The sequence below is a fragment of the Palaemon carinicauda genome, chromosome 1, assembly GCF_036898095.1.
Source record: "Palaemon carinicauda isolate YSFRI2023 chromosome 1, ASM3689809v2, whole genome shotgun sequence".
Classification (NCBI taxonomy): domain Eukaryota; kingdom Metazoa; phylum Arthropoda; class Malacostraca; order Decapoda; family Palaemonidae; genus Palaemon; species Palaemon carinicauda.
In genome coordinates, this window is record NC_090725.1 from 175,879,991 (window position 1) to 175,905,241 (window position 25,251).

Here is a 25,251-nt window from a genome sequence, read left to right on the forward strand (position 1 = left end):
GCTTATCGACTGTCGCCGTATCACTGAGAAGTCATGAGGAAAGAAGTGGACTATTTATTACAAACTGATTAGCCAAAGAAAGTTCTAGCCCTTACTGTTCTCCATGCTTGCTCATGAAAAAACCAGACTAATCATTCAGAATGTGTACGAACTACTAAAAGTTGAATTCGTTTAGTGTGGCCGATAATTATCCATTACCGCTCATCGACCAACTACTTGACAATATCGGTCAAGTGAGGTTCATCTCCAAGATTGACTCTTTAAATGACTATTATCAAATTCCTTTGTACGACAATGCAAAATGGTTATCCACTTTTATAACCATGTTTGGGTTATATCAAAACACCGTCATGCTATTTGGTCTAATGAACGCCCCAGCTACTTTTCAACGAGTGATGGATAACCTTCTAGGATCAATATAAGGAGCAGGGGTATATCTCTACGATATTTTGGTATATCCATTGACCTAGGAAGAACATCTCTGAATCCTGAAGTAAGTATTTTAAAAGCTGAAAGGAGCATACCTGACGATTAACCTGGAGAAGAGCAAATTTGGAAAGGCGATAGTTCGGTACTTTGGATTTGAAGTAAGAAGAAGACGAATTGCCCAAGTAGCCGCTAACGTCAAGGCAATAAGGAAACCTTCCCCACCACCACCCACCACCCCCACTAAAGAAGCAATTACAACGCTTTTTAGGGCTGGCCTGTTTCTACCGAAGTTTTTGCCCGAACGTTTCAGCTGTAGTCGCTCCCTTGACGGATTTGACTAGCCCCAAGAAAATATTTGTATTGATCAGCGAGTGTCACGAATCCTTTGACAGGATAAAGGCCAAATTATCTTCGAAACCAATACTAGGAACACCTGATTTCAACAAGAAATTTCTTATCCAAGTGGACGCTCGGATAACGGAATTGGAGCCGTCTTATTTCAAGAAGACGAAGAAGGAATTTTCACCCTATATGTTTTATGTCGTCAAAGCTCAAGAAACATCAGCGAGCCTACTCGACAGGTGTAAAGAAACTGCCAGTGTTAGTTGCAGCAATAAACAATTTTGAGGTCTATGTGAATTGACCACAAAATGAAGAGATTACGGTGTATTCGGATCATAATCATTTAACTATTTTAATAAGATTGAAAATAATAATCAATGGTTAACTAGGTGGTCGTTATGTTTATAACCATATTATATTAATGTAAAGCATATATCAGGTAAAGATACCGGGGTTACACATTATTTATCTCGAGCTTAATCGATAGATTTGGGCCCAGAATAAAAACTTTTTTTGGGGGGGAGCTACCTTAAGAAGCTGGTCTAGCGAATAGTGAATAATCTATTAATGTATTTCATATGTGTATTTAAGAGGTGAATAGCCAGCTCATAAGTTGAGTACCTCTCTTGTAGTTTAAAGTAACTGTATGTAAATCCCGTAAGGCTTTCGTCATTAATTTCATTTTATTCTTCCTTCAAGTCAGTATATATAAGCTTACGTTATTTTTAAGAATCAACATTTTATTTTACATAATTTGTTACGAAGTCTTATGTAACTGTTTAAGAGTGTTATATGACCCTGCGAGGTATGAAAGAGGGCTTATGTAATTTTTTCTTTTTTAATTTTTATATGTATTGCGTCATGTTTGTGAGAAAATAAACAATTCTTAAATTTTCCATGTCTTTTTGAAGGTTCTCAAAAACCCCAGCATAAGTTTTTATCTTTCTTTTTTTCCGAGAATGGTAGATGGGCTGAGCTCTTGAGAGGGAGTTGCCTTGAAAGCAAGGTTTGTTCCCCTGAATTTTTATCTAGTTGGTAACTCTGTTGTCGCTAGACGCCTTCCCCAAGCTACGAGAATAATCTTTTTAGAATAATCTAGAAATAACTAATTTAATATATATGTGCTCTTTGGATGCGTAGGGCAGAAGAGAACCAGCCTATCCTGTGCAAGACCCAACATCTCTCTCTCGAATGTAGTGTGTTCAAACATTAAGGTAGACTTTAAAGGTGTTTCCAATATACTGCTGTTATGTGTGCTGGTGTTATATAAATTTCTGGCAAGCAATGCAACCTCTCGAATTCCAAACACGCCTGTTTGCTTTTATATTAAATCTGTTACACTTGAAAAAATATTAATAACTAAACTCTGAGACAATTATACAACTCCCAGACAGCAATATATAAAACACTGAATTTTCAAAGGTCTCCTAAGTACACTCAAAATAAAACTGGGTAATAATTATTATGAATATTCAAATAACTCTTACTTCGGTTCATTAACAAGATACGAGGGAATACCACTCTAAACACTGGTGATTGGAATAAGACACTCCTTACAAAAATAAATATGTTTTATATAAATCACAACACTTTGAAAAGAATTTACATAAACAAATAAATCACTTGAAATATTGAGTCTGAATAAAACTTAGATTAAGACAAAAATTTTACAATCTGAAAATTATATAATTACTTGACTTGAAAATATCAAATCTGAATAAACCTTAGACTAAGACAAAAGAAATACTTACGAAAACTATATAATCAACTGTTTCACTTGAAATTAAATCTCAATACAATATTTAAGTTTGACACTTAATGAAAATAGATAACCAGATCCCAATACATGAACCTATCACCTTCCTACATGGCCGTTTGCAACAACTCTAATAAAAAGTCCTCACACCAAAACTTTATCACTGTCATTATGGGTGCTAGTGTTATATAAATTTCTGGCAAGCTACGCAACCTCTTGAATTCCAAACACACCTGTTTGCTTTTACATTAAATCTGTCACACCTAAAAAAATATTAATAACTAAACTCTGAGACAATCATACAACTCCCAAACAGCAATATATAAAACACTGAATATTCAAAGGTCTCCTAAGTACACTGAAAACCAAACTGGGTAATCATTATCATGAATATTCAAATAGCTCCAACTTCGGTTCACTTACAGTATACGAGGGAATACCACTCTAAACACTGATAATTGGAATAATACACTTCTTGAAAAAATAAATATATTCTATATAAATTACAACACTTTGAAAAGAATTTACCTAAAACAAATACATCACTCAAATATTAAGTGTGAACAAAACTTATATCAAGACAAAAATTTTAAAATCTGAAATTATACAATTACATGACTTGAAAATATTAAATCTATATAAACCTTACACTAAGACAAAAGAAATACTTATAAAAACTATACAATCAATTGTTTCACTTGAAATTAATTCTGAATACAATATTTAAGTTTGACACTTAATGAAAATAGATAACCAGATAAAAATACATGAACCTATTACCTTCTTACAGGGCCATTTGCAATAAATCTATTAGAGTTTTTATAAGTAGTCACTGTAATTACAAAAACTCCTCACACCAAAACTTCATCACTGTCATTATGTGTGCTGTTGTTATATATATTTCTGGCAAGCTACACAACCTCTCGAGTTCCAACCACGCCTGTTTGCTTTAACATTAAATCTGTTACACTTGAAAAACTAACCAAACTCTGAGACCATTATACAACTCCCAGACAGCAATAAATAAAACACTGAATTACCAAAGGTCTCCTAAATGCACTCAAAACAAAACTGGGTAATTTCAATTATGAATATTCAAGCAACTCTAACTTTGGTTCATTTACAAGATACGAGGGAATACCACTCTAAACACTGACGATTAGAATAATACACTCCATACAAAAATAAATATATTCCATATAAATTACAAAACTTCAAAAAAAAATTCACATAAAACAAATGAATTACTGGGAATATTAAGTCTGAACAAAACTTATATTAAGACAGAAATTTTACAATCTGATAATTATATAATAGCTTGACTTAAAAATATTAAACCTGAATAATCCTTAGACTATCACAAAAGAAATACCTATGAAAACTATACAATCAATTGTTTCACTTGAAATTAAATCTGAATACAATATTTAAGTTTGACACTTAATGAAAATAGATAACCAGATCACAATACATGATCCTATCTCCTTCCTACAGGGCCGTTTACAACAACTCCAATAGAATTTTTGTAAGTACTCACTATGATTACAAAAACTCCTCACACCAAAACTTTGTTATTTCACTGAACACTTTTAAAATAATACACTGACCTGCGTGAAAAAGTGAGAGGGAGGGGAAGATGGCTGTCTTAAGGCTGAATTCTCTAACTGCCTATGCAGCCCTGGATGTCGCCTTTATAAGAGACTTAGTTACTTCCAGTAGATTTCAGGAGAGCAAGTTCTGGAAGTGTGGGGCAGGGCCAAGGCGTCAGAGTTACCAAGTAATGCTCTCTCGAACTCGTACTCACACAACAGCAAGACGAATCTTGGGTTTCCTGGGTAACTATCATGCACAGCAAGGCGACTCTCTGTAAGCTAGCTACGCCCACCCTTTATCCCCGAAAAAAAGGGATAACATCCTATCACTAGGTTTTTCGTGAATTTTCCAAAGCACAGGGTGTATTGCTTATTCTCTTACACACATGACGCAATACCTCATGAAATATAAAAGAACATTACATTTGCCCTTGTTCCTATGTTGTATGGTCACAAAAAACTCGCAAACAGGTTACGTAAGACTTCGTAACCAAATTTTGTGAAATAAAAAAATTAATTATTAAAAATAACGTAAATTTACATATACTGACTTGAATAAAGAATACAATAAAAGTAACGACGGAAGTCTTACGTAATTTACATAATGAACTTGATTCTACATGAGAAAAAATCATCTTAAGAACTGGCTAACCTCTCTTCAATGGACAATTAAAATATAAGTAATATATATATATATATATATATATATATATATATATATATAAATATATATATATAGATATATATATATATATATTTACATATATATATATTATATATATATATACTGTAAATATATATATATATATATATATATATATATATATATATATATATATATATAATATATATATATATATATATATATATATATATATATATATATATATATATACATGCATATATATATATATATATATATATGGTGTAGGTGGGCAGCAATTTATTAATCTTGCAGGTTTCGTTAAAGGACAGATGTCTGCGTAGTTCAATTAGTTTCAATTTCATCTTCTCCAGTTTCCTGTAGGCACTTTTGAGTTCCGGGTGTGAAGTTCTCAAAATAATAAGAGATAGCCATTTTGAAAATATATCTTTTATTTTTCTATACATGATAATGAATTTTTGGACTGTACTCAATCCATAATCATGTTAAGATAAAAACTTGGAAAAATATTCTGTCAAAGTGTTACTGAACATTTGTACAGATAATAATAGTACTATCCGTGAATGTTACATTTGACAAAATGGAATACCCTTAATGTGAATAAGCGAAAAGTTGTTACCTTCATTCGAAAATAAAGTTTTATTGCTTATATAAGCAAGTTGGTATCTAACAAAATACAAGAAATGTTGTACTCATACATAAAATCTTGATATCATGATGATACATAACTTCCACAATTTACAGATATACAGAATTTGTTCATTGTTAAAATTCATTATTATTGACTATACATATAAAATCATCAATAAATAATTGATAAAATACATCTTAGTCACTAATAGAGCTGTATAAAAAGTGCACAGTAGTCAGTGTTTAAACATTTTAGAAGCCTATCAAAACCTTCTTGAGAATTTAAAGTAGGCTTCATATCATTATTACAAATAGCTTCAGTCATTCTAAGATACCCGAGTTAATGACACTTCGTATCACCACACTATTGTTACAACCTGTGTCTTATAATATATTTACTGAGGTTTGCTCAGTCTGTCTATTGCTGTTAACATACATTCATAAATATATGGTTCAAAGACATCCATGCTGTTTGGGGTTCTCCTGTTCGTTGAGTAAATGTTAGCTGGTTTATATTCCTCTTCGTCTTCGCATTCTGTGAAGTTGAATTATCCTTAACCACTTGGGCGACTGCTTTTGGTTGGTTCGACAAACATTTATTACAGACAATATTAACCTTCTGCACGTCTTTCATGATAATTGAAGGAAGACGATTCAGCGATTGTTCCTGTGGTACTATCGCATTCTGCTTGGGAACAGTACCAGCGCTACTTCCACTGTAACTATTGAACTTGTTCATATAGTTATTACTGAACCAGTTTCCATGGTTCAGCGAATGCTTGACACTTGGTCGGAACGACTGTTGAAACTTCATAAACGAGGAGGATTTACAAATGAAAATATAATAATCTTCACTCAGCGAAGCAGCTTTTTCAAGTTTCTTCACCTCTCTCTCAAGTACGTTTGTAGGTATTGTTCAAGCACAATTAGTTCATCTAAATCAGCTATCTCCATCATGTTAGCAGCCTCTATCCATCTCTTAAAACCTCGTCGTACCTTATAAGCGCAATCCAGGAAAGTCATTCTCTCGTTCTTCCACAAACTTTGGAATCTTTCCTTATAATATTCAGGGATCATCTGATACACTAGTAACACACTCTTCTTCACTTCTTGATGCTCCTTTCTCTAGTTCTGAGAAAAAGAAAGATAAGCACTCAGTCCTTTGCCAATCAAGACACTGCAAATAACGCAGACAATTTATCTTTTGGCCATTCTATCGTCCATGCTGCTGTTTCAAAATGATTGAAGAATTCATCGGGAGCTTCTTCTGTGAAGTTTTTAATTAACCTCTGGGCATTCATCAGATGAAACACAGTCTGTGTTGCCGACCTTGCATGAGTATTCAACAGCTCCAACTCCCTCGCATATCATTCCTTCTAATTTTCTTCTCGTTCTTTCTCCCTCTTTCTTCTCGTCTTGCTTCCATTTCCCTAGCATGTCTTCCGATCTCTCTGGCTTCATCTGCCTCTCTTTCTTCCCATCTTGCCTCCATTTTCCTCTCTCTTTCTTCCCGTATTGCTTCCATTTCTGTCTCTCTATCTTCCCACCTTGCTTCCATTTCTGTCTCTCTCTCTTCCCATCTTGATTCCCTTTCCCTCGCAAGTCGTGCTTCTTCTCTCTCTTCTGCTATCATCTCTAAATAAATCAAATTATCTTCTGCTGCAATTCGTCTAATCTCAGCCTTTACATTCCTGTCTGCTTTTATCCCTTCAGTTTGTGGGATAACTGGTCCTTGCTTTGCTACAAATTCTGCTTCAGCTTCCCCCAACAGCTCACGAGCCGCTACAATAGCTTCTTCCGACAATTTCATAGAGTTTATCACCGCTTCTAAAGCTAGAAACTTAATCATCCCACTCGTTGCATGGCCACCAAATCCCATTAAAATAGTAAGCGACTAAGCTTTAATTATATTAGCTTCTGATAATTCCTGAACATTTGGGTTTTTCAAAAACTCTTGGATATTAAACTGTGCTATCTTGTACTTTTACAAAAAAAAATTTATACCTCTCCAGAAAAGTATATCCTAATAATACACACAATCATATCAAGACTAAATTGTTCAAACCTTTAATGAAAACACGGTCTTGTTATCACCAATAATTAAAACAGACTTCCTCAATCCCAAGGGTTTGGGCACCAAAAATATATTAGATATTATGGCTGGCAAATTACATGACCTCCCGAGTTCCAAACTCACCTGTTTGCTTTTATATAAATCTGTTACACTCGAATACTACCCAAGCTCTGAGAAATTATATAACTCTCAGTCGACAATATACAAAATCCCTGAATATCTAAAGGTCTCTTACGTATTCTCAAAACAGCCTGGGTATTTATTTATTAGGAAATATTCAAAACAACCACTTACTTGGATTCATAACCAGAGATACGAGAGAGCTTTGTGAGAAATACTGGTGAATTAGATATTACAAACTTTACAAAAATAAATATATTCTTAAGGAAATTTACAATATCATTGTAAAAAATTATTACCACAATTAATCACTTGAAATATTAATTCTGAACAAAACCTCAGACTAAGACGTAAAAATATTACACTTTGAAAATTATATGATCACTTGTTTCACTGGAAATTAAATTTTGCAGAAATATCTAATCTGGAAAATTAATGAAAATAATTAACCCCTTAAAATTAATTAATACACTTATATGTTTTTAGCTCACACGAGGGTTCTGTACAGATAGAAATATAAATACCCCTTACTTTTTTTATCCAAGCTCACAGGGCCAATTACCAAAATTTATATAATACCAGCACGTACAATAACACAATAAATTTGAAATCACACTCAAAGCTTTATTAGTGTTTGAACACAGATATATGTTGGATAAAAACTTTTTCACTTCGGAGAGGGCTCACACTCGAGGCACTTGAGAAGAGAGGATGTTGGCTCATACTAAAGGAAAGGCTGGATATCTTTTGCTGATCAGCATTCCTGGGGCATATATGTATTGTCTTATAAACTTCTAGGTTACTCAAAATAGATTATTGTTGTGGCTTGGGAAAATATAAGAATTGCATTATATCCCACAAAAATGACGCGATACCTTGTATAAACATGAGAAAATTACATATGCCCTTGTTCATGCCTTGTATAGTTTGTACAGCACACATATTGCATAAGACTTCGTAACAAAACATGTGAAAAAAAAAAAGCTAATTCTTAAAAATAACATAAATTTAAATACACTGACTTGAATGAAAAATACAATGAAATGAATGAAGAAAGTCTTATGCAATTTACAAGCAATTACTCATACCTACATGAGAGGAGCTCACCATATGAGCTGGCTATACACCTCTTAATATACACGAATAGAATACATGAATAAATTATTTACTATACACTAGACCAGCTTCGTAAGAATACCATTTACTTTACATTCCGGTTATTTTCAAAAGTACTGCCGCGTACTTGTTCTTCAATATACTTCATCCAAAATTTTGATGATTGATCCTTGGGTCATACCCAACAAGACTAATAAGTTTGGTCAAAACTGGTACACTAGCTTTTGTGTCTTGACATTTTATATCTAGTTGATAACTCAGATGCCCATAGGTAAACCCCACATGCTTCCAGATCAATTATAATCTTCATGAAGTAGCTAAGTTTCATATAAAGACGACCCCAGGGATGCATAGATTGGATAGAGAATTCCAGCCTTAAGCCATAACCCTCTCCCCATCTCTCTCACACACACATCTCAGTGTATTGTTTTTAAAGTGTTTAGTGTAATATCAAAGTTTTGGTTGACGAGGTTTCGTGAACATAGTGACTATTCATAATAATTCTCTTAGAGTTTTGAAACTGGCCCTCTAGTAATGTGAAAGGTATTTGTATCATTATCTGGTTAACTATATTCTTTAAGTCTTAAGACTAGTTAAATAGTGTGTAAAATTTAATTTCATATTCATAATTTATATTATTTTTTGTAAAGAGTGTATTATTTCAATCATCAGTGTTTATTACATGCTCGCTCGTATCCTGTAAAGAATTTAAGTAACAGTTATTTGAATAAGCTTCAAGAAGAATTACCCAGTTTTGTTTTGAGTGTACTTAAGAGCGCTTTGGATATTCAGTGTTTTTATAATTCTACCTGGGAGTTATTTAACTGTCTCAGAGCTCGGGTGTTAATATTTTCAAGCTTAACAGATTTAACGTAAAAGCAAACAGATGAGTTTGGAACTCAAGAGGTTGTATAGCTTGTCAGTCGTAATATATATAATATCATATGTTTGATTCCAAGACAGGACCATCTTTTAATATATTTTTGGTGTCCCGACCCTTGGGATCAAGCGAGTCTTTTTTAGATATTGGTCATAACAGGGCCGTGTTTTGATTAAAGGTTTTGAACAAAATAGTGTTGATAGGATTTTGTGTATTGTTAGGATATATTTTTTTGAGAGGTATTAAATATTGTTAATTTACAAGATGGCACAGTTTAATATCCAAGAGATTTTGAATAACCCAAATGTTCAGTAAATGTCAGAGCGCTAATGCAACTAAAGCTCAGTGGCTCTCTATTTTAATGGCATGTGGTGGCCATGCTACAAGTAGAATGATTAAAGCCCAAATCACGTGTCTAGTTTTGGAAGTGTTGATAAATTTTGGAAAGTTGTCAGAAAAAAATAGTGTTGCCGTTCATGAACTATTGGAGGAGGCTGAAGAATAATTGTTAACAAAGCAAGGACCAGTTTACCCACAAACTGAAGGTATGAAAGTAGATAGGGATGTAGAGGCTGAAATTCTACGAAATGCAGGGGAGGAGAATTTGATTAAGTTGAAGATGATGTCAGAACGAAATGAAACAGAGACAGGAAGGGAAGAAATGGAAGCAAGACGGGAAGAGGAAGCCAGAGATATCGCAAGACATGCGAGGAGGATGGAAGAAAAAGAAAGAGAACGAGAAGAAAAAGAGATGGAACAAGAAGAAAAGGAGAAAGAGAGGCAAGTGAGATTGCACGACATAAGCGGAACTTGAAGCTCTTGAATGCCCATGCACAGTCGGCAAACCAGACAGAAGTGACCCCTACTATGCACGAACCAGTGTTTAATGTGTCAGATGCCCAAAGGTTAATTCCGAGGTTAAAAGAAAAGGCTCCAAATGAGTTCTTCAATCGTTTTGAAATGGTCGCATCGACAGTGAAATGGCCAGAAGATAAATTGTCTGTGTTATTGCTGAGTGTCTTGATTGGGAAGGGCCGCAGTGTTTATTTATCCATATCTCAGGACCAGAGAAAGGATATCAAGGAGTAAAAAGGAGTGTGCTGCAAGTGTATCAGATGACCCTTGAATATCATTATGAAATGTTCCATACGTTGAGGAAGGACGAGAAAATAACTTCCCTGAATTACGCTTATAAGATATGACGATGTTTTAAGAGATGGATAGAGGCTGCTAATGTGAGGGATATGGCTGATTCAGAAGAATTGATAATACTAGTACAGTGCCTACGAGGAATTCCTGAACATATTCGAACGTACTTGGGAGAGAAAGAGGTGAAGAAACTTAATAAAGCCGCTTCGCTGAATGAAGATTATAATATTATCAGTCGTAAACCCTCCTCGGGCATGAAGTTTCAACCATCGTTCCGATCAAGTGTCAAGTATTCGCCGAACCATGGAAACCAATTCAGTAATAACTACGTGAACATGTTCAACAATTACAGCGGGAATAGAACTGTTACTGTCCCTAAGCAGAATGAGATAGTACCCCAGCAATAATCGTCGAATCGTCCTCCTTCAAGTATCATGAATGACGTGCAGAAGGTTGATATTGTTCGTTTTAAGTGTGGCAAGAGAGGCCAAATTAGTAAGGAATATTGGTCAAACTAATCAAAAGCAGTCGCCCAAGTGATTAAGGTTAGTTTGACTTCAAAGAATGCGAAGACGAAGAAACAATCGGGAAAGGTCGAAGAGGAAAATAAACCAGCCAACGTTTACGACAAACAGCACAATGCCAAACAGCATTGATACCTTTAAACCATATATTTATGAAGGTATGTTATCAGAAATAGACGGGAGTAAGCGAACCCCAGTCATGATATTGAGCGACACAAGTTGTAAGGTTGTAACCATAGCGTGATGGTACGAGGAGTACACCCATTGGTGGAACAGTCTCTCACAGGAGACTCGGTTATTTTGAAGGGAATATGACGTGAGGAGATTACAGTATTTGCCGTTTGAAACTGTCATACAAATTGGTGACAGGTAATGGTCTTTGAAACAGTTACAAGCATGACAATCTTTTATATAATTCTCTATAGACTTTTTCATTCCTAACCAAAAGAAGGATTCACGTGCTCTCCTTAATGTTCTCTCAATCCCTAAATGCCGTGCATAAAGACTTGCATGTACAATGTGGATGGCTCATTTAATTAAAGAGGGAGGAAGAACTACCCGTGCACAAAATTCCCCTCCCCTCTTCTCGTTACCACAATATAAGACATAATTTTCAATAAAAAATTTCTCACGAGCCACATTCAGAAATGACGGATAACTCTCCGATTCCCCTTTAATCACTGCTTGCACTGTTTCCATCCATTCCTCTTTTTTCCCTCCCTCTCGAACTTCCTATATGTCCCAACCTCCCAAGTCAATCAAACCTGCATCATCAGGGCATTCATTCTGGACACCCCTGGTCATGTCCTCGATTATCCACATATATTCATCTCTCTCTCTCTCTCTCTCTCTCTCTCTCTCTCTCTCTCTCTCTCTCTCTCTCTCTCTCGTCTACTGTATGTGCATCGCAAGAACTCTCATCCCGTTCTCTATTTACTCTATTATGATAGGGGTCTTCACTATTTTGGTTACGTTCTTTGTTCCTCTTTGTGCCCTAGTTGTTACTCCTATTACTGTACTTCTAGAGAGAGCATCAGCTACCTTGTGAGCCTTATCTTCTATGTGGTGAAAACCCTTTATGTTAAACTTCAATAATCTCTCAATCCATCTCGCTTGACGAGAGGTCAAATCACTTTTATAATACAAATCACGTAAGGGGCGATGATCGCTTTGTAACTCAATCGACTGACCTAATAAAAAGAACCGATGCCTCTCTAGAACCCAAAGAATAGCCAAAGCCTCTTGATCGAATGTGCTATAATTCTTTTCTGCCCCTTTTAATGCCCGGGAAGCAATTGAATGGGTCCCTCTCGGCCTTTATCATCTCCTTGAGAAACTACGCCACTAATAGCTACACTACTCGCATCTGTTGTCACTAAAAACGGGTGATCAAATCTAGGATATGAGAGTAATTCATTGCTAGTTAAGGCAGCTTTCAAATAGTTTAAGGCCCTTTCTTCTTCCTCTCCCCAATCTATTGCTTTTTGTTTCTTTAAAGCATCCAAGGGTCTCGCTATCTCTCCAAAACCTCTTATGAATTCACAGTAATACCCAGCGAGCCCAAGGAGCCCAGCTACTTCCTGAGAGCTACATGGCCTGGGGAAATCTGTAATAGCCGCTACTTTACTGGGGCAGGGTTGGATACCTTTTTGGGTTATTATGTGACCTAAAAATTCGTCTCGTTTACAGAAAAATTTGCACTTTGAAAAATTTATTTTCATACCATTACATCGCAATGCTTCTAAAACTTTACGAATATTATTATTATGTTCTTCGGCCGTTTTCCCTGTAATTAAGATATCATCTAAATAAACAGGATCATTATGGCCAATTAAGGGCGACAAAACCGCCATCATTACTCTAGAAAAAGGACTTGAAGCATTTTTAACAACGAAAGGAAGAAAATTTAACGGAAATAATTGATCGTTAGCTATAAATGCCGTTTTACATTTACTGTCTTCCTGAATGGATATTTGATAGTATCCAGATTTTAAATCAATAGTTGTAAAATATTTGCTATCCCGTACTTTCACAAGTAATTCTTTGATTGAGGGCAAAGGGAATGCATTATCCTTAGTGATTGCATTCAATTTTCTATAATCAACACACAATCTTACCGAGCCATCCTTTTTCCTAACAGTTACAATTGGAGAAGCCCAGGGGGACTCGCTCTCCTCGATTATCACTTGTTCTCTTAATTCATTAATTTCCCTTTCTATCTCTCCCTGGAAATGAATGGGTACCTTATAAGCCCTTGACCTGATCGGCTCCGCCTGCCCAGTTTCAATGCTAAAGGGAAATAGATCAATCCTCCCGGGTGGCTCATCTCCAATTGCAATTACATTGGAATAATTATTGACAAATTAACTATCGTTATATCAGCTTTGTTCACTCTTATTTCTGCCAAGCCCTCTAATATCACATGAGCCCAATTGTCATGGGGTTTAACAACTACCTTGGTTCCTTCCGCAAGAGGACGGCACGGGGTCACAGATATGCTAGTAAGGGACTGGGGGACAACACTTCACCTCTCTCAGGTATAGCTGATACCTTACTTAAATGTCTCCCCAAGCTAACACACGCACTTACTGCCTCATGACATTCTATCGGCAAAATGTACCCTCCTGCTTTTACTGTTATTTTATCTTTTCCCCAAAAAATGCAAATTTGATTATTACATATAAAGTCTATTCCAAGTATAGCCTCTATTCTCGGAATTCCCAAGGTGGGCAAGACAAAAAAATCATGTGTAAACTTCACAGACCCCACCTTGAACTGGACGATTGATGTATGGTTTATGCGTAGTTTATTTCCTCCTGGCGTGTCAAGAACAATGGATGCCGCTGGCTGTAGTGGATTTGAGGAGAATTTTTTTTCAATCAATGAAACATTGGCTCCCGTGTCAATCAGCGCTCGGATGGATTTATCTTGCGGGTCGATCCTGACTGTTAGCATTCCCAGATGGCCATTTTGAGATATGGAGCACGGGTCAATGACCTCGGCCGCCGTGCCGCTGCTCACTGGTCGGGGGTACCGATGGAGGTCTCAGTGCCTGCTCTGTCACGTCCATCGTCGCTTCCTCAGCTACTGCTTGTGATGTCCTGCGGGTGGGGGGGGGGGGGGCGCATCGAATTTCCTCGTCTCCCCCTTCCTGTGTTCCCTTTTCCTTGGACGTCGAGCAGGGGGGGGGGGGGGGTGTGCGTGTGCCCCAGCCAGCCCGCCCTGGCCGTTTTTTGCTGGGCACTCTCGAGATAAATGACCCTAGGCCTGACAAGTGTAACATCGGGAGGATCCTTGGGTGGGGCATTCCACTCGTCGGTGCCCCTCTCCCGCACAGTGCCAACATCTGCAGCCACTGCTAATCTGCTGACTGCATTCCCCATTACATCTCTTCGGGGATCGACCTCCTGTCACGGCTGCCAACTTCTCGGAATCGGCCCCATTAATCCCAGTCCTCTTTTCTTCTGGCAATCTGTCTAAAATGTTTTGTATCACACTCACTACGTCTGCTAACGAACAATTGTCATCGAACAAATAACCACATAAATACGGGTTTACTAATCTGCGAATAGTTTATGAGCAATTGCCTTTTTATCAACTTCTGGGAGATTGGCTCTCCGGGTAGCAAATGAATCGCAATCCCGAAAAATTTGAGTTGCAAAACTAAGAACGGATACACCTTCCCGTATTTTGGGTTTGTAATTTTCTTTTAGGTCTCCCTTTCTCGCATCAGGCAATGCATACTTCTCAATTAAACGTTGTTTTATTTCAGTATAACTTCTCAAACTTTCTTGTGGCCAACACATTACTTCCATTGCCGGAGTATCTTTCAGCAATCTAATTATTTGAATAGGTTTTTTTTCCCACCACCGATATGTGGCTACTTCAAAGTCCCTCAAAAACACTTCAATTGATTGAAAACTTTCTTTAGGCCTTTTAACGTCGAAACGCCTAACATTTGCCTGAAGTTCTGGCAACTTTCGAACTACAATTTGCATATCTTCACTCGGCTGTGCATGTGTACTTTCACTTGTGTGCGTTTGAACTTCGTTTATGTACGTCGGATATGCTATGCTTCCACGCCGCTCCTGTTCTCATTCCATCAACAGTCCGTTTATTAACTGTTGTGAATTATCTAACTTATTTTCCAATTCTTGCGTTCTAATAACCTGTCTATATTCTTCATCGGGAACGCTATATCCCACTGCTCCTTCATTCTCATCTTCAGCAGCAGCCGTGTCTGCTATGTTAGTTCTTGTGTATCTGGGCATCTTGAACTTTTATTTCACCGGTTCAAAGAACAACTTCAATCATAGCATACACAGATGTATTTTTTACACCTAACACCAATATGAAACGTGCAGACGGATAATGAGACGTCGGCATATGGGTTTTCTTCATTTATTATAAAAGATTTGGTCGTAAATACACATTGCACAATGTACCCTCTCAGGTGAGGGACTTATCAACTCGAGTGCTCATCGGCAACTAACTACTGCCTTCGTTATCAAAATGCAGCTATTGCAAAACATGCAGACACATAGGTTTTTGTGGAATACTCATGAATATTGAGTTCATTTACCTTGATATAGAAGACATCTACATACACAAATTAGGACATTTATATTTATATATATACATATATATATATATATATATATATATATATATATATATATATGTATATATATATATATATATATATATGTATATATATATATATATATATATATACATATATATATATATATATATATATATATATATATATAATATATGTATACACACACACACACACATATATATATATATATATATATATATATATATATATATATATATATATATATATATATATATGTATATATATATATATATATATATATATATATATATATAATATATGTATACACACACACACACACATATATATATATATATATATATATATATATATATATATATATATATATTTATATATGTATATATATATATGTATATATATATATATATATATATATATATATATATATATATATATATATACATATATATATATATATATATATATATATATATATATATATATATATATATATACATATATATATATATATATATATATATATATATATATATATATATATATATATATATATATATATATATATATACATGTATATATATATATATATATATATATATATATATTATACATATATGTATGTGAATATATATATATATATATATATATACTTACATATATATAAATAATTACTCATATATTTTTACATTATCATATTCATTTGTTTATTTAAGAGGTGAAACCCCAGCTCTTAAGATGAGTTCCTCTCGTGTATATATGAGTTTTTTTATGCAAATTACGTAACACTTTCATCGTGAATTTCAATGTATTCTTCATTCCAGTCAGGATATGTATATTTACGTTTTTTTTTAAGAATCAACTTTTTATTTCACGTATTTTGTTACAAAGTCCTACATAAACTGTTTGAGAGTGCTATATGATCCATACGAGGTATGAACAAAAGCTCATGTAATTTTTTTTTTATGAGGTATTGTGTCATATTTGTGAGAAAATACACAATTGTTATATATGCCATGCGTTTTGGAAGGTTCTCCCAAACTCAGCATAGGTTTTTATCTTTTTTTATTTATTTCCGAGAACGGTAGATTGGCGGAGCAGTGGAGAGAGAGTCACCTGAAGCAAGGCTTATCCCCCTGAATTTTCTATTTAGCTGGTATCTTTGTCGTCGCTTGATGCTGGCCCCTAAGCCTTGAGAATGATCTATTTGGAATAGTCTAGAAGTAGCTAAGTTCAAACATATGCACCCTAGGGCTGCTTAGCAGCAGAGGAAAAACAGCCTGTCCTGTAAATGAACCAAAGTACATCCTCTCTCTCTTTCTCAAAGTGCCTATAGTGTGTCCACTTCAAAGTGATATTTATGCCCCAGCGTATACTGTATGTATATCGTGTGTAGTGTGTTACAACGTTGCTGTAAATTTGCCAGAAATTTTAAATTTACTGTGTTGTGGTGAGTGGTGGTATTGAGTAAATATTTGTAACTGGCCCAGTGAGATTTAGGTACAAACATGAAGTATATTTGTATCATTATCAGGTTAACTATTTTCATTAAGTGTCAAGACTAATCAATTGTGTTAAATTCAATTTCCCGTGAAACAAGCGATTGTATAATTTTCGTAAATATTACTTTCTTTTGTCTTAGTCTAAATTTTTCTCAGACTTAATATTTCAGGCGATTTATTTTTTTATGTAAATTCTTTTGAAGTGTTGTAATCTTTATAGAATATATTTGTTTTTGTGAAGAGTGTATTATTTAAATCAATCAGTGTTTATTTCAGTGCTCACTCGCATCCCTGTTAAAGAATCGAAGTAAAAGGTTGTTTGAATACCACAGCCCTTAATAATAATGACCCAGTTTTGTTTTGAGTGTACTTAAGAGTCCTTTGGATATTCAATGTTTTTATGTATTGCTGTCTGGGAGGTATATAATTGTCTCATAGCTCGGATGTCAATATTTTCAAGTGTAACAGATTTAATGTAAAAACAAACAGGTGAGTTTGGAACTCAAGAGGTTTTGCAGCTTGCCAACCGTAATATATATATATATATATATATATATATATATATATATATATATATATATATATATATATATATATATATATATATATATATATATATTATATTTTGGTTCCCAGACCACCGGACCATGATTTAATATATTTTGGTGCCCAGACCCGGGATAGAGTGAGTCTCTTTTAGATATTGATGATAGCAGGGTCGTGTTTTGATTAAAGGTTTGAACAGAACAGTGTTGATAGGATTTTGTGTATTTTTAGGATATATTTTTTGGAGAGGTAATTTTTTTTTTTTTTTTTTTTTTTTTGTAAATAACAAGATAGCACAATTTAGTATCCACGTGTTTTTAAAAAACCCAAAGGTTCAGGAATTTTCAGAAGCTAATGTAACTAAATCTCCGTAGCTCTCTATTTTAATGGCACGTGGCAGCCATGCAATGAGTGGAATGAATATAGACCAAATCAAGCGTCTAGCCTTAGAAGCGTTGACAAACTCAGGGAAATTATTAGAAGAAGAATTTGTAGCAAAGCAAGGAATGAAAACAGAAAGGAATGTAGAGGCTGAGATTTGATAAATTGTAGCGGAGGAGAATTTGATGAAGTTGAAGATGATGTCAGAACAAAAAGAAAGAGAGAGAAGACGGGAAAAAATGTAAGCAAGACTGGAAAAAATAGAGGCAGAACGAGAAGTAAAAGAAAGGAAAGAAGCCAGAGAGATTGCAAGACATGTGAGGGAAATGGAAGCAAGAGAAATCACAAGACAAGTAGAAAAAGAGAGAGGACAGGAAGAAAAAGAGATAGAAGGAGCGAGAAATGCAAGGAAATTGGAACTGTTGAATGCTTGTGCAAAGTCAGCAACGTAGACAGAGGCAACCCATTTAATGTGTCGAATCCCCAGAGATTAATTCCAAAGTTCACAGAAGAGGCTCCAGACAAGTTCTCCAATCTTTCTGAAATGGTCGCATCTACGAAAGAATGGCCAAAAGTGTATTGAATGGGAAAGGCCATAGTGCTTAATTTTCCTTGTCTCAGGACCAGAGGAAGGAGTATCAGGAAGTGAAGAGGAGCGTGCAGAAAGTGTATCAGATGACCATTGAATATTAAAATGAAAGATTCCGAAGTTTGAAGGACGAAAAGGGGACTTTCCTGGATTACGCTTATAAGGTACGAAGATGTTCTAGGAGAGGGACAGATGCTGGTAACATGAGGGAGATAGCTAGTTTAGAAGAATTAATAGTACTACAACGATATCTACGAGGAATTCCTGAACATATTCGAATGTACTAGAGAGAGAGAGAGAGAGGTGATTAAACTTGATAAAACCGCTTCGCTGAGTAAAGACTATAATATTGTCAGTCGTAAACCCTCCTCGGCCATGAAGTTTCAACCTTCGTTCCGACAAAGTGTAAAGTATTCGCCGAACCCTAGAAACCAACCAGTTCAGTAATAACTATGTGAACAAGTTCAGTAGTTACAGCGGAAGTAGCACTGGTACTGTTGCTAAGCAGAATGTGATACTACGACAACAACAATCGTCTAATCATTCTCCTTCAAGTATCGTGAAAGACATGCAGAAGGTTAATATTGTCTGTTTTAAGTGTGGCGAGAGAAGCCCCACCAGAAAGGAATGTTGGTCGGTCCAATTGAAAGCAGTCGCCTAAGTGATTAAGTGATTAAGGATAATTTGACTTTACAGAATGCGAAGACGAAGAAACAATCGGGAAAAGTTGAAGAGGAAAATAAACCAGCCAATGTTTACACGGCAAACAGGACAAGCCCAAACAGCATTGATTTCTTTAAACCATATATTTATGAAGGAATCTTAGCAGCAATAGAAGGGATAGAGCAAACCCAGGTAAGGATATTGTGCGACACAGGTTGTAAACATAGTGTGGTGATACGAGGAATACACTGGTTGGTGGAACAGTATCTCACAGGAGACTATTATTTCGAAGGGAATAGAAGGTGAAAAGGTTACCCCTATTTGCCGTTTGAAACTGTCATGCGAGTTGGTGACAGGTAATTTTGATTTTGCGGCAAAGGATTCATTGACTGTCGAAGGAGTAGACGTCCTGCTAAGTAATGAGGTTTGTGGAGCGCCGTTTGTGCCTTGTCCCATTGTAACGGAGACCATTGAAGTATAGTATTGTGACTGAACTTGAGAGGTACTACCTGTATCGGTTTCCTAGTTGTGTAACGACTAGGAGTATGATGAAGAAAGTGGCTGAAAAAGAAGAAAAAGAAACAGAAGGAGCAATGAACTTGGAGGATTTGTTTTCCAAAGAAGAGGATTCCCTTGATGGTATGCAAGAAGAGAACTCCCAAGTAATCCCGACCAAAGAGGAACGACAGACGAGTGGACAAAAAGACATGAAGAAATGGACCTAGAAGAAATAGAAAACTCAGCATTAGAAGTAGGACAAGTGAGTAGGAAAACGCTGATAGTATTGCAACAGAAGTATGCGACGTTAACAGAGTTATTTTACACTTTGGTAGATGAGACTGAAGCACAGAAGTCTCTAACCTGGTATTATCTTTACGATGCATTACATATGAGGAAGCATAGACCCGCCGATATCCCTGGGAAAGCCGAATGGGGGATATACCATCTGATATTGATTCCCGCACCGTTGAGAAGACAGGTGATTGCCGTAGCACACGAGACGGGGCATGTGGGGATGAGGAAGACGGCGTAGAAGATTATGAAACAATTTTCTGGCCTGGCATGCATAAGGACGTGAGCCAGCTTTGCCGTTCATATCACATTTGTCAGACAACTAAAAACATAACGAGTGCATCAAGGAAGCTCCATTACGCCTGATGGAAGCATGAGAAGAACCCTTCAGCAAAGGACCAAAGAAAACGGTTGCATGAAAAGGTAAAGATTGAGAGGAAACGGAAGGAAAAAATGACAAGGATTTAAGGAGAAGGATCGGAGAGTTAAGGAAATTTTCCTTAGAAGGTTTGAAAACGTGTCAAGGACAAACAAAGAAAAGGTTTGGTATGAAGAGTACAAACAGACAGGTTGCGGTAGGGCAGGTATTGGTCTACTTATTGGTTAGGAGATTCCCTCTCGCATCGAATTCACAAAACCATTCTGGATTTTGAAGAAGAGCAGTGACCTGACCTATATTATCAAGATATCAGGAAAAAGGAAAAATCTAAGGAAGGCCATATTAACTTCAAAACTGATACTACAAGCACCAGATTTCAATGACAAATTCCTTATCCAAGTGGATGCGTTGAATAACGGGATTGGAGTTGTCTTATTGCAAGAAGATACGGAAGGAATTCTTTACCCTGTTTGTTTTATGTCGTCGAAGCTGAAGAAACATCAGCGGGCCTACTCAACAATTGAAAAGGAACTGCTAGCGTTAGTCGCAGCAATAAACAAGTTTGAGGTCTATGTGAATCCACCCTAAAATTAAGAGATTACAGTGTATTCTGATCATAATCCTTTACATTTTTTAATAAGAGGAGAAATAATAATCAAAGGGTAACTAGGTGGTCATTATATTTGCAACCATAATGTATCAATGTAAAGCATATATCAGGTAAAGATAACGTGATTGCAGATTAATTATCTTGAACTGAATAGATGGATTCAGGCCCGGAATAAATAAAACTGGTTTAGCGTAGAGTAAGTAATTTATTCTATTTATGTATTTCATTGGTTTATTTAACCCTGGATAGGTACGGTCCTCGGACACCCCTTTAAGGGTATACTCGGACGCGAACGACCCCGACGCCAAAAAAAATTCTTGAAAAATCAGTTTTTGCAGTAACCTCCTTTTTTCTTTTGCCAAAAAAAACTTCAATGAATGCTTAAAACAACTGTAAAGATAAATACTACTCATCTGCAGAAAAACTATTTATTATAAATATTTTAAAAAATTAAGTAGAAAAAAAAAAAGACCTGACATAAAAATTCATAAAAAAAAAGTTTATACATATATACACAAATCCTTTTAGGAATTGATTCTTGAATGTTTAGGACACATCTTGATGTATTTTGGATGAAGTCAGACCCATGGAGGTGAAGATCTGAAATGAGAAAAAAAGGGTAACTTTTTTTGGCCAAAAAAAATTGTCCAAATTTCATGAATTTTTTTGGGTACCCAAATGAAATAGGAAGTGGCTAATTTTTTTAGGGAATAAACATATGTTATCCTAAAATAGAAATATGTAAAAAAATCTTCATTATTTTGTAAATTACATTTATATCAGGGGCCATATCTAAAGGTAATTTTTTGAGTACTTGGAAATTTCGTAAAAAAATACATATATTTAATATATAATATGATATTTATGCAGGTAAAAATATACCAAAATATCACAAATTCTATAGGGAACAAGAATATATATAGATATGGCAGCTTCCGCTTCGGATATGTCCACAAAATGGCCGCCAACCACACTGACTCAGACTCCCTAATCTGCCACTTGAAATGTAGGAAGGGTATGTCAATTTCAAGGTGTTATTTACTAATCTAATTATTATTGGATATGCATAAAAATTGTATGGTGGGTTGCTGGATAATTGTCGATTATTTTTCGACTATAAAATTAAAATTCTGACCCAAAAAAATTTTTTTGAAGGGAAATAAAATCGAAAAAAAAAATGTAAAACAATATTTTAGCTAAAAAAATTTGATGATATTCAATCAAAAAAAAAGTAAACAAAATTTTCCGACAAATAAACATCTAGAGGAATCATTACTCTGTGATAGTTCCTTAGTACGTAGTAATTTTGAAAGAATTGGGAAAAAACGAAAAAATGGCAATCACCGGAAAATCGAACACATATCTATATATACGCCATATCTGGCTAAAAAAAAGATAGGCATGGGTAGCCAGATCATCTAGAAACACTTTCCAACACTATAAAAATATAAGTTTTGCGACACTACTTGCCAATTCCTTACGGTAACATGACTAAGCAAAAAAATGCAAAACAAATAAAAAGGGGCACTCGTGGAAAAATGGCCATTCTAATATACGGCATTTCAGAAAAAAAAAATTTCAGCCACGTGCTAGGCAAACCATCAAGGCATATTTTCCGACAAATAAACATATAAATGAAATATTACTCTGTGATAGTTCCTTAGTACGTAGTAATTTTGAAAGAAATGGGAAAAAACGAAAAAATGGCAATCACAGGAAAATCGAACACATACTTATATATACGCCATATCTGGCTAAAAAAAAAATAGGCATGGGTAGCCAGATCATCTAGAAACACTTTCCAACACTATAAAAATATAAGTTTTGCGACACTACTTGCCAATTCCTTACGGTAACATGACTAAGCAAAAAAATGCAAAACAAATAAAAAGGGCCACTCGCGGAAAAATGCCCAACATTCTAATATACGGCATCTCAGATAAAAAAAAAAGACATGCACGTGTTAGCCCAACCATCAAGGCACACTTTCTAACACATAAACATGAAAAAAAAATCAATAATATACGGCAATTCCTTACTACGTAGTAAATGTTTACAAATATTGAAAAAAAAACAGAAATTGGCAACCGCAGTTAAATACCCAATATACCAATAACTACGTCGTATCTGACAAAAACAAAATCACGCATGGGTAGCCAGATCATCTAGACACACTTTCCAACATTAAAAAAGCAAAAGTTTTACGACACTATTTCGCAATATCTTACGGAAAAATGACTTGGCAAAAAAATTAAAACAAATTAAAAAGGGACACTCGCGGTAAAATGCCCGACATTCTAATATACGACATCTCAGATAAAAAAAAAGACATGCACGTGTTAGCCCAACCATCAAGGCACACTTTCTAACACATAAACATGAAAAAAAAATGAATAATATACGGCAATTCCTTACTACGTAGTAATTTTTACAAATATTGAAAAAAAAACAGAAATTGGTAACCGCAGTTAAATACCCAATATACCAATAACTACGTCGTATCTGACAAAAACAAAGTCATGCATGGGTAGCCAGATCATCTAGACACACTTTCCAACACTAAACAAGCAAAAGTTTTACGACACTATTTGGCAATATCTTACGGAAAAATGACTTGGCAAAAAAATGAAAAATAATGAAAAAGGGGCACTCGCGGTAAAATGGTCCTCGTGGTGATGAACGACATTTTAACTAAAAAAAAAAACATGCACATGGTAGCCAAACAATCCACCAAGACTTTCCACAACTGATAACCTATACAAGTTGCACCATTCTACGACAATTTCATAATACGTAATAACTTTGATAATTATGCAAACTACCTCAGAAGGGTAAACTCGGACGCGAACGACCCCGACGCGTCTCAGAAATCGGGGAAGGAGTACAGCTACAGCAATGCACATCTGGACACTACTAGAGCGTGTAGGGGAGACACCTCCTGCAGGTCGATCACCCACAAATTCAGTCACAGGGGTGAGTCACGTGAGAAAAACCTGTTTTTTTTTGACGCTCGGGGTCGCAAACGACCCACCGTACCTTTCCAGGGTTAAGAGGTGAATAGCCAGCTCTTAATATGAGTTCCTCTCATGTAGGTATAAGTTTTGTATGTGAATTACGTAAGACTTTTGTTGTTAATTTCATTATATTCATTCAAGTCTGTATAGGTAAATTTGTTATTTTTAAGAATTAACATTTTATTTCACGTATTTTGTTACAAAGTTTTACGTAAACTGTTTGAGAGTCTATTTGATCCATAAAAGATATGAACAAGGGCTTATGTAAATATTTTTTTATATTTTTATGAGGTATTGTGTCATGTTTGTGAGAAAATACGCAATTCTTATCATTGCCACTTGTTTCGGAAGGTTCTCCGAAACCCCAACATAAGTTTTTATCTTTTTTTCTATTTCCAAGAACGGTAGGTAGGCAGAGCAGCAAAGAGAGAGAGTTGCCTGAAAGCAAGGTTCGTCCCCATAAAATTTTTTATTTTATTGGTATCTTTTCCATCGCTATGAGCCAGCCCCGTAGCCGCCACGATGATCTATTTGGAATAATATAGAAGTTGCTAAATATATGAGCACTCGGGGTGCATAGCAGCAGAAGAGAAAATGCTTGTCCTGTGAACGAGCCAGTGTACAGCCTCTCTCTCTCTCAAAGTGCGTATATTGTGTCCTCACCAAAGTGATTTTTGTGCCCGAATGTATATCGTGTGTACTGTGTTAAAACATTGCTGTGAATTTGCCAAAGATTTTAAATTTACTGTCTAGTGGTGAGTGCTGGTATTATGGAAATCTTTGTAACTGGCCCAGGGAGATTTAGTACAATCGTGAAGTATATTTGTATCTTATCAGGTTAAATATTTTCATTAAGTGTCAAGACTAATTAATTGTGCAAAATTTAATTTCCAGTG